The following is a 12,529-nucleotide window of genomic DNA, read 5'->3' on the forward strand; positions in this document are numbered from 1 at the left end:
AATTTACAAAAAGAAGCAGAACTAAAATCAACAAAGCCTTGAGTCTCACACAAAAATCAGAGTCTATAAAAGAAATTCACAGAGAGAAAGTCACAGAGAAAAATAGTAACATGAAAAATCAAAATAATATATCCCCATCAAGTACCATCAGTCCTCTAGAAGAGTACAATGAGAACCCCCTAGAGATAACACAGGACATGGAATGCAAAAGAAAAATTATAAACCTGATAAAATAATTCAGTGAATTTAAAGAACACACAAAGAAATCAAAGAACTGAAAAAAGATAGGGATAAACTTCTGAATTAATTCAGAAAAGAGTTAGAAATATTGAAGAATGCTCAGACTGAAATGAAGAAGGAAGTGAACCACACAGTAAGCCAATTAGAAATAACAGGAGAAAGCTTTACAAATAGGATGAATGAAATGGAAAACAGAATATCAAGACTAGAAGATAAAGTGGACGAATTAGACCACTCAAGCAAAGATTATGAAAAAATTAATAAAACAGAAGAATGGAATATGCAAGAATTGTGAGACACCATAAAAAGACCAAACTTATGAATGATAAGCATATAGGAAGGAGAAGAATCTCAGGATAACGGTATGGACCAGATAGATCTTCAACCGGACTGTAGATGGAAATTCCCCATAATTAAAGGAAGACGTACCCATACAAGTACAAGAAGCATATTGAACACCAAATAGACAGGACCTGAAAAGAAACTCTCCACAGCACATCATAGTAAAAACACTAAAAGTATAGAAGAAAGAGAGAATACTGAAAGCTGCAAAAGAGAAACAGCAAGTCACATATAAAGGAAAACCCATCAGAATTACAGCTGACTTTTCAGTGCAAATTATGTAACCCAGAAAATGCTGGACCAAAGTATTCCCAGTTCTAACTGACCACAGATGCCAACCAAGATTACTGTACCCAGCCAAAATGTCTATTATACTCAAAGGGGAAAGAAAAAATCTTCCATGACATAAATAGGCTGAAAGAATTCATGTCCACAAAACCAGTCTTTCAGAGAGTTCTTGAAGCAATGCAAAGAGCTGAAGAAAGGAATGACTATACCCAAGGGGTTACAGAAGAGACTTAATGAAGCTGTATCCATGGAAATGCACAGCTACACCAAGAATGTGAACAAAAAATAAAAGCAACAAGAATCAATACACATATTTCAATAATAACTTTAAATATCAATGGACTGAACTCCCCAGTCAAAGGACCCAGACTAGTTGAATGGATTAATAAACAAAACCCATCTTTTTGTTGTCTGCAAGAAACTCATCTCACTTTCAAGGACAGGCACTACCTTAAGGTGAAAGGATGGAAAAAAATATATACCAAACAAATGGTACTAAGAAATATGCACTTGTTAAAATTCTAATATCTGAAAAAATGGACTTTAAACTAAAACTAATCACAAGAGATAAAGAGGACTACTTCATTCTGATCAAAGGACCAATAGACCAAGAAGATATTACAATCATGACCATATATTCACCAAACTCTAGTGCACTCAACTTCATAAAATCAGTAATACAGGACTTTAAGAACCAAGTTAATCCCAATTCATTAATAGTGGGGGACTTCAATACCCCATTGTGTCCATTAGATAGGTCAATAGGACAGAAAATTAACAGAAAGGCATCTGAATTAAACAGTACCATACACTGAATGGACCTAACAGACGTCTACCGAATATTCCACACAAGCACAAAAGAATATACTTTCTATTCAGCACCCCATGGATCTTTCTCTAAAATCGACCATATACTGGGGTGCAAAACAAACCTCAACAAATACAAAATGATTGAAATAATTCCATGCATTCTATCAGACCACAATGCAATAAGCTTAAAACAATACCGTAAGAAACAACAGTAACCACATGAACACATGGAGTTTAAACAACACACTCCTGAATGATGAACAGGTCAAAGGAAAAATTAAGAAAGAAATAAAAGTATTCCTGGAATTAAATGAAACGGACAATACAACACATCAAAACCTCTGGGACACATTCCCTCATTAGAGGGAAGTTTATAGCTCTGAGTGCCTACACTAAAAAATCAAAAAGAACACAAATAAATGACTTAACATTGCAACTCAAGACACTTGAAAAGCAACAGCAAATGAAGCCCAAACCCAGAAGACAAGAAGAAATAACAAAAATCAAAGCAGAAACTAATGAAATCGAAACAAAGAAAACAATACAAAGAATCAACGAATAAAAGTTGGTTCTTTGAAAAGATAAACAAGATTGACAGACTGCTAGCCCCATTAATCAAAAGAAAGAAAGAACACCTCCAAATAAACAAAATCAGAGATGAAAGGGGAAACATCACAACACACAACAAAAAGATCCAGAACATTATAAGGGAAAACTTCAAAAACCCATACGCGATTAAATTTGAAAACCTAAAAGAAATGGACGGGTGTCTAAAAGCATGGGAACCACCAAAACTAAACGAAGAAGAGATCAACAGCTTAAACAGACCCATAACACGGAAGGAAATTGAAGCAGTAATACAACCCCCCCCCCAGCTAAATAAGCCCAGGACAAGATGGATTTAGAGCAGAATTCTACCAGACATTTAAAGAAGATCTACATCCAATACTACTTAATTTATTCAAAAAGATAGAAATGGGGGGAGAACATCACAATCCCTTCCATGAAGCCAGCATCACTCTAATACCTAAGCCAGGTAAAGACACATCCCAAAAAGAAAACTATAGACCCTTATCTTTAATGAACATAGATGCAAAAATTCTCAACAAAATACTTGCAAACCCCGTACAGACACACAAAAAAGATCACCCAACATGGTCCAGTAGGCTTTATCCCAGAGATCAGGGATGGTTCAATATATGCAAGTCAATAAATATCATAAATCATGTAATAGATGCATAAAAAGCATTTGACAAATTCATCATGCATTTATGTTCAAAGTCCTAGAGGGAATTGGACTGGAGTGAATAAACCTCAACATAATTAAAGCCATATATAACAAACCCATATCCAACATCATTCTAAATCACAAAAAACCTAGAAGCATTCCCATTAAAGTCTGGAACCAGAGAAGGCAGTCCACTAAATAGAACTGTAGATCAATGGAACAAAATTGAAGACCCAAATACGAGGACATGGAATTTCATCCACCTGATATTTGACAAGTGGGCCAAGAACATTCACTGGAGGAAAGACAGCATGTTCAGCAAATGGTTCTGGCAAAACTAGATCTCCACCTGCAGAAGAATGAAACTAAACCCCCGAATTTCACCTTGCACAAAAGTCAACTCGAAATGGGTCAAAGACCTCAATGTGAAGCCTGAAACTGAAAATGTTAGAAGAAAACATTGGCAATAACCTAAAAGAATCAGGTGTAGGAATGGATTTTCTAAACCGGTCATCAATAGCTCAGTAAACAAGGTCAAGAATGAACAAATGGGACCTCATTAAACTAAAAAGCTTCTGTACATCAAAAGAAGCAACCAAGGAAGTGAAGAGAAAACCCACAGAATGGGAGAAAATCTTCACCAGGAACAGATTGGACAGAGGTTTATCATCCAGAATATACAATGAACTAAAAAAACAAAGGATCAAGAAAGGAAGTAATGCAATTAAAATATGAGCTAGGAGCTGAACAGAGAGTTCTCAGAAGAACAAATAAAGAGGCATGTTAAAAGGTGTTTAATATCACTAGTAATTAGGGAAATGCCAGTTAAAACCACTTTAAGATTTCATTTTGCCCCATTCAGACTGGCTAAGATCAAGAGAACAAATGATACCAAATGTTGGAGAGGACGTGGGGAAAGGGGAATGCTCATTCAGTGTTGGTGGGACTGCAAACTTGTTCAATCCCTATGGAAAGCAGTGTGGAGAACTCTTAAAAAACTACAAATGAACCTACCATTTGACCCAGTTATACCACTCCTTGGCATACACCCAAAGAACTCATCCTATTGCAGAGACACTTGTACATCCATGTTTGTTGCTGCTCTTTTCACAGTAGCTAAGACATGGAAGCAACCATCGTGTCCTTCAACTGAGGAGTGATAATGAAAATGTGGTTTATTTATATAGTGGAGTTTTATCCATCAGTAAAGAAAGATGAAATCATGAAATTTGCAGGTAAATGGATGGAACTAGAAACTGTTATAGTAAGTGAAGTAACCTAGACTCAGAAAAAAAAAGACGTATGTGGATCCTAGCACCAAATCTGTATATGTGAGTATGTATCCAGACATAACTGTAAGAACCAGGATAATGAAAAGGAACAAGGTAAGTAAAGGAAAAGAAAGAATCTGAAAGAGAAGAACAGTAGGAAGCAGGCATTAATAATGGATATAGGGACAAAAATGGGGTTATTTTAAGGCAAGGGAGGGAGGGAGGGCTATACAAGGGACCTTGGGGATAAAGGGAAACAATGAGCTCAAGAGAGGTGGAACCATAGGAGAAGGGTATTATTAAGGTAGAAAGGGGGGAAATGGGAACACTTTAAATGGGGAAACCCCTATGGAAATGTTAGACAATGCGAGAGATAAATAATGCCTAGCTAGTTTAAAAAAAACAAACAAACAGAAGGAACCATATTAATCGAAGAACGTACTGATAAATTATACATACAACTAGCTCAAGTAATATAATACATGTCTAAGCATAGTTTATCTGAGAATGTTTCATCTTAGCCCAAGCTTTATCTCCATAGCACATGGTAATTAAAAGTACCAGACCGGTGGAAATAACCTTCTTGGAAGTCTAACAGCCATACTTTGAAGCCTATACTAATTTGGTCACAGGGACATAAAGGACAGTTTTTGCTCCTTGCCCTCCTAGGTCGACTAGTTCCAGGGGACTATGAGCATCTCTCAAAATGTCCTATATGGTGGTGGGTCACCTGTCCTCTTGATCAAGGAGGACCAGGAGACCCCACCAGATGGACTTGAACCAGTGTCCAGTCTACAAAGAGGAGGGTCAACACAGAGGAATCATTTCCTCCATGCTTTCAAGAGAAGCCAACCATGGTCGAGCAGGACATTTGACTTATCTTCACACAGGTAGAACTGGTAAAAGAAAGGAGCCAGGGGCTCCTCCCAAGCCCATGAGGCCCCTGAGGAACAGATCCTCAAAGGACCTTAAGAGTAAAAATAAATCTGTTTGTCTGGACCAACTGTGTGGCCTTTAACACCCACAGGGAATGTACAACCAAAGATTAAAGGGGGCAATATAATTTCATAAGAGTTCATATGTAGAGCTAAAAGCTACATAACAAGCAACAATGCCAGATAAGTGATACCTTTCTTTTGAGTTGTTGGCCAGGGTGGCCCAAGAGACTCCCAAACAGTAACCCAGCATAGAAGTGGGAAAATGAACACCAGACCTGAATCTTATCTAAAGGAATATTAGTAACTGATTGCTGCTAGTTGAGGAAGAGCTGATCTTCCTAAAAGAAGGAACTCTAGACAGGCTGACTAGATTCAGCAGATGGACAAGCACTGGAGAACAGCTGGGGGATCCGACAACACAATGGACAGTAACAGGGATTACAGAGTATATGGGCTCCAGTCAGGGGTGGATGGGGAGACTATGGGAGGGTGCCATTTGGAATGTGGGTATATTTGTTTGGGATGTTCTGTATGAAAAAAAAATCAACAAATAAAAAAATAAGTTATACTTGAGGAAGAAGCTTAAAATTTTGCTCCATGTTAATTAGTAGAGTTGAAACACATTAACAATGAAATCTACCTGATGATTTTATATCCATGCTCAGGTGGATCTCAGAAATAACCAACTATGACTAGTAATAATCAGATACATAGAGATTAGAGACACATGTGCAAACATCTAAGTTTTAGTAGCATTAAAGATGAGATTTTCTGTATGAAACAGTATATTTTATAATGATATAGAGATTTTTTTAAAGGTTAAAACCTCATTCAATTTTATGTTTTATAGAGTTTGTACTGAGTTCAATATTGTATAACTGTATTAATTCAACTGTGAACCTAAAAACTTACAGCCAGTATTGAAAGACATGTATCTTTGCTCTGGAAATTGTTATTGAATATTTTAATGCTGTAATTAAATGCTTCTTCTGATCATGTGGTTATTAAATAAGTAATTTTAAAAAGTAGATTTAAATGAATGGAAGACATACTTTACTTCTTAAATGTATCTGCACTGTTAGCATGTTCCTATTTTGAAATAATGAAGTTATTTTAAAGTTTCTCTGAAAAAATATCCTTTATATGATCTTACACATTTTCAAAGGCATATATATGGAAAATTGTTGCATATTGTTGTAATATCAAGAGATGTAAAAAAATACATGCCCATCAATAGAATATGGATCCAATTATTGCACATTAATAATTACTAAACAGTCATTTAGTAAAAAGTGAGAAATCTGTGCTTGGTTTAATGTAGTGGATTGAGAACATGTTCACAAATTCTTGCTGTCCCTATCAAGAAATATCTGAGCCATTTTCACTTCTCAGCCTTCAGCAATGTATGAAAGTTCCAATTTTTTCTGTATCCTTGTCAACACATTTTACTGCATGTCTGATTATAACCATCTAAGTAAATGCGAAGTAATACACTCATATGTCTTTATATATTGTGGATAATTATTGATTGCACTGCTGGGAACCGAACTTAGGGCCTAACATATCCTAGAACAGTGCTTTACCACTGAGGTATTAAACTTACCTTCCTTCTTTTATACTTCTTACTTAAGTCAAAGTTTCATTATGTTGCCCAGGCAGGCCTTGAACTTTCAATCCTCCTGTCTCAATCTCCTGAGTAACTGGGATTAGACTTCTACACAAGTAATAGTCCCGGCAATTCTGAATTTTTTATGGTTTTAATGTTTTAAATATCTGTATTAGGACCTAGTGTGTAACTAACCTAACATTTTATATGCACTTAAAGGAATGTGTATTCTGCCAACATTTTTAAGACCAATATCATACACACAAATTGTAATTTTGCTCCCATTCTATGTGCTATCTATTTATTTTATGTTAATGTAACAACTTATGTAGATTATCTTTAAAATAAGTTTCAGTAATTTACCAGGAAATTGTGCATAATAAAAATTACAAACAAGAGTACATATGATTGGGCGTACAGGATCAGAATTCATATATATACCACAATCCCCAGTTTGGATCACAATCTCAACAATACTCTTTGTTATTCTGGGATATTTATCTGACACAAGTGTATGTGTGTGTGTGTGTCTGTCTGTCTGTCTGTGTGTGTCTGTGTGTCTGTGTGTCTGTGTCTGTGTATCAATGTATCAGTGTACGTGCGTGTGTGTGTGTGTGTGTGTGAGAGAGAGAGAGAGAGAGAGAGAGAGAGAGAGAGAGAGAGTTGTGCTCTATCATTGAATTATGCTCCCAGTCTGCAGGCTTTTGCAACACATTCTATTTTACTTTTGTGACCATCTCCATATATAACCCAAGCCAGCCTCAAATTCAAGATTCTTCTGCCACAGGGTTCAAATTTTTGGACTGTAGATGTTGGCCAGTAAATCCATTTTCTCACCATATTCTTAAAGAAAAAATATTAAATACTGAGCTATCCATAGGAACTCAATCCATGTTGCTATTGATTGTTTAGGGTCAGAATGTGAGGTTTTTTTGGAAATTTTGGTAGCTTTGTTGAGGCATAATGCATATGTTATGACATTTACTCATTTAAAGTATGTAATTTGTGACTTTAAATATATTCATGAAGTTGTGCAGCCATCTTGACAATCAAACATTTTAGCCAACCACAAAAAGAAGCCCATATGTATAATCAGTTACTCCTAATTTCCTTTTTACCCTATCCCCCGGAAACCAGCAGTCTATTTTCTGTCTCTACATTTTTAAATGTCTTGGCATTTCATAGAGACAGAATCATACAAGATGCAGGAATATCTATGTTATCTGCTTTATTTGACATGACTTTCTAAAGTTTCATCCATGTTGAAGAATTTATCAGTAATTTATTATTTTTATGGACAAGTAAAATTCCATTGTACTGAAGTACTGTGGTGGGTTTTTACCCATTAATCTATCAGTGCATATTTGTGTTCTTTGTACCTGTTGGCTATGGTGAATAATGCTTTTATTAATATTTATGTACAGGTTTTTGTATGGTCCCTATTTTTGTTTTCTTCTTTTCTTTTTTTTTGGACTTGGTACCAAAGAAGAGATGTTCTAGGTCATATAATAATATGTTTAAAATTTTGTGGAATTATATGACCATTTTCCATAGTGAACGTGCCATTTAAATTCCTAACATCAGTTTATTTACTTTCCAGTTTCTCCATCTCCTTACCAATAAACTTATTTCTTAATGAAAGTGACAGGAACCCAGAGACTGAGATAAGTAGTGATAAATAGTAGTAGTGAAGAGCTCAGGACACAGAAAAGGGAAAATACAGAGAGAAAAGAAAGACTCATGACTGTGTAAAAACCAAGACTTCAGAAGGTTTAGATATTAAGCCTGTCTGGATTCAGATCTTGTACTATTCTCACTGTGTCACATTTTTCCATGAAAAATGAGAAAGGGAAGTGAGTAGAAAGTGAGTTTGTGGAAACTGGATATGAAAGGATCTGAGACTGAAAATTACCAAATATCATCCTTTCACTGTTGTACCCAACTTAAAGCAGAGCACTGAATATTAGAAGGCATATAAGGTACTTGCAGAAAATGTTTCTTTCTGTCTCTTAGATCAAAATTATGCTATTTCATCTGCCACTTTCTTGCCATTATTGCCTCCAATCAGAGGAAAAGAGTAACAACATCTCAGCACAAGGTCTCACATGTCTCTGTCTGGACTTTTCCATTAACGGGGACTTCATGATTTGGGAGATAGCTTGATAAATATTCTTGAAGCCTAAGACTAGGCTTCACAGTCTTGGTGCATACCTGGAGGCATTGCTGTTTGTCTTGTGATTGGAAAGTAGAGATTATACCTTTCAAGTGAGAAGAATCCTAATTTCACTGTCCAAAGATAGTTCTCATAGAGTTGTTACAAAACCACTCAAAGTTGTGTCTTGCTGGTCTCCAATACCATTATTTCTTCCTCATTGGCCCGCAGCCTAAATTTACCATCCTGAATCTGTACTGGGTTAAATTTTACTAGCAATGACAACTTTTTATGAATATCTACATTAAGAATATGATGTTAGTCACCGTAATCATCTAGAGAGTGTGATTAACTTCATGTTTTATATGAGGAGACTGAAGCTAATATTGCCTTTGAGTTGATGAGAAGATAAAGTTAAATGGTTGAGCAAACACATGAACTCCCATTTCTTAAGAGCATACCTATTGGAGGTGATTGAAAGAGGGAGTTAGAAGATGTAGGATATTCAATGATGGCAATTACTAAATAGAAAGGAGACAGCCATCCATCCAGATGGTTTAGACTAATGATTCCCAACATGTTCCATGTTATGACACACTAATTTTGTCTAATTTCGCTAATTCCCCAAAGCAATATGTGGATTCTTAAAAGTAATTAAAGCAGAATTAAATATTATGTTAATTAAACATGGTTTAAATGAATTTTAAATGATGCGAATTGGTTTTACCCCTTGGGATAACTGCAAATTGCCTGTCCTGATTTTGTGACAACTCAGAGTATTAGGAACTGAAAAATTAACCAGCATGGATGAGGGGACTGAGCCAGAATATCTGTGGGATCTCTGAGTTTGTCATCAGAGTTCTGTCCCAGCTGCCTTTTGGTGCTACTTTCCAAGCAACTGTGATGGCCATGAACTCCACCACCCTTATCAGCCCTGATGCATTTTCTATTCTGCAAGTCTCACTTCTGTGATAAACCTTTCCACGTTCTTTAGTAAAGCTGGACTGTATTCATCTTTCGCCTCTGTGACTCCATCTGTACTTTATCCATATTTGTCTATCCTGCTTACCACCCTCCATAGAATTGCTTAAGTACAGGAACAGTTCTCACAGTCCTGGTTTCCCACATCACAGCTCTTATCTTTTGCTGGAGGACCACAGTGTGTTTGCCTAATCCCTCCCCATCAGGCCCATCCTTGGGATGTACCCTCCCTGGGCCAGGATAGACTGACTTTTGTATTCCACGCTGAAGTCATCTGCATGTCCCACTCCGTAATGTGAGGACACATCCAGTAAAAGCCTTCACAGCCTCAGCCACTTCTCTTTCACAGCTATTCAAATTAGCTTCACTTAAAACCTTCGTGTTCATAGGAGACTGGATCTCTGGAGGTGATTCTTCCCAGTAACTTCATTTAGTCTGTACTCCTATTTATGCATTTTATAAAGTGCAGTCACACGCCAAAATGTTTTTCACTCTTACTTTGAGTGCATTGATGGAAGCTATTGTTCACTCTATATTCTTTCTATCAGCCTTTCAAAGTTCTTTGTTAACAATTAGTCATCAGGTTTCATCTATAGACTTTGGTATTATGCAATCATTATACTAAAAAGGAAGAATGCGTCATGACATGCATATTTTCTCAATATATTTTAAATTAAAAAGGAGTACAAAATAATATTCTATTCTTCTATTATGAATGCATTTACACACACATACAGAACTCTTTGCATGTATTTAAGAAAAAACACTAAAAGATATCTACTAAAGTGCTAATATTCATTGTCTGTAGATTCTGAGGTCTATCAGTTTATATGTTCCTCTTCTCCATATTTTCCAGTTCCTCAATAATGAGCATGTGATTCTATCACAATCAGGAAAGGGTGATTGTAGGTAATTCAATTAGTTATCAGGGTCAACCAGCATGTGTAGAAAAGATGACAATCCTTACTGAAGAGAAATTAACACCTTTATTGTTGTTATTAACTGAGGTTACTTTTTATTGCAGTAGCATATCTCTAAAATTAAAAAAGAAATCAGTGGAAACTTACTGAGTTTGAAAGAGTCATTTTACAAACCACTTTGGAAGAAAAAAATAAAATAAATCAATTTCTATCTGAGTCATTTTTGAAGTGCTTAACTGTTTCCTCTGTCAGGGCCCATATTTTGTGTTTCCCAAGAAAAGGGTCTAAATTACCACCTCCCACTTACATCTCCCACTTCTCCAGCAGCTCTTTTCTATAAGCCTCTACACGGGGCAAGTATATAATACACACAATGAGTAATCAAAATATTTGCTGCTGTACTCGTGTATTTTTCTTTTCCTAAAATCCCAGTTTTTAAATTATATAAAGAATTCCCTCACATATCTAAAAGAGGATTAGTGTTACAAATATACAAAGAACTAAAAAAAACTAAACATCAAGAAAACAAACAATCCAAGTAAAAATTGGGGGGTGGAACTAAACAGAGCTCACAAAATGATAAATAAAATTGGCTGAGAATTATTACTTGGGAGGCAGAGGCAGGCAGATCTCTAAGTTCAAGGCTAGTGTGGTTTACATGGTGAGTTCCAGGACAGCTGGGGCTACAGGGAGACACCCTGCTTCAAAAAGACAGAAAAAAAATAGTTTAACATATTTCGCCATCAGGGACATGCAAATTAAAACTACTTTAAGGTTTCATCTTACCCCAGTCAGAAGGGTTAAAATTTTTTAAAAAAGATAACAAAACGTTCCCTCAGAAGCCTTTCATACTTCTGTGCTATCCCTGTTTAGTACTCCTGCTCTCAGAATTCACCCTTAGGGTTAATGTTGAGAATGTACAAAGAACTGAAAAAAACTAAACACCAAGAAAACAAACAACCCAATTAAAAGCTTGCCACGCCACCTCCAGTGGAGCCTGAGTGAGGAATTCTCCATGGGTTGAGGCTGAGAAAACTTCAAAGGAAGAATGCTTCCTGGAGATGGCTGTGTTAAAGCATGCTGTGTCCTTGGCTGCTCTGCTTTAGTTCTTGTCTCCATTGCTGTCTTCATTCCTGTTCTTTCCTCATAGAGGAACTGCTTTGTACCTACTCAGGTCATTAGGCCCACCCAAAGAGAGACTAGATACAGATGATTTTCTGGGAGCTCAGTAGCCTGATATTAGACTTCCTCCAAATGCTCCTCTCTTGTCTCAAACAATAAGTAAAGTAGCTAAGAATAGGCAGCCTTGGAAAATTCTAGTTAGAATTATTTGTAAATAATCCCCCTGCTTCAGTTCCTAGAGTTAACTCAAGAAGATTAAAGGGATACTAAAAGAAGATTGCTGCCTACAGTTAAGACAGACTTAGGAATTGCCTATGAGTTAGGGAGAGGTAGGCTATGGCATCCCCTTAAGGGAAAGGAGAGCCTAGTTAGAATCCCCGAGCCCACTGATGAACCACTTCCTCATACAAGAGTTTATGAAGAAAATAATAGATGGGTAAATAGTCAAGGAAGGAAAGTTTCAGCTATAGTTTATGGATAGGCTAGCTAGATCCAGGCCACCTTGGTGTCTTTACTACAAGTCAGCGTAGCAAAGTATACTTGAATAATTACAGGCAGTATAAGAAACATGGATAGAAAGAATAGGAAAATAAGGATTAGAGAAACAAGCCTTTAAAGTTACATGGAGTCA

The sequence above is a fragment of the Nannospalax galili genome, unplaced genomic scaffold, assembly GCF_000622305.1.
Source record: "Nannospalax galili isolate Female #2095 unplaced genomic scaffold, S.galili_v1.0 scaffold371, whole genome shotgun sequence".
Lineage (NCBI taxonomy): Eukaryota > Metazoa > Chordata > Mammalia > Rodentia > Spalacidae > Nannospalax > Nannospalax galili.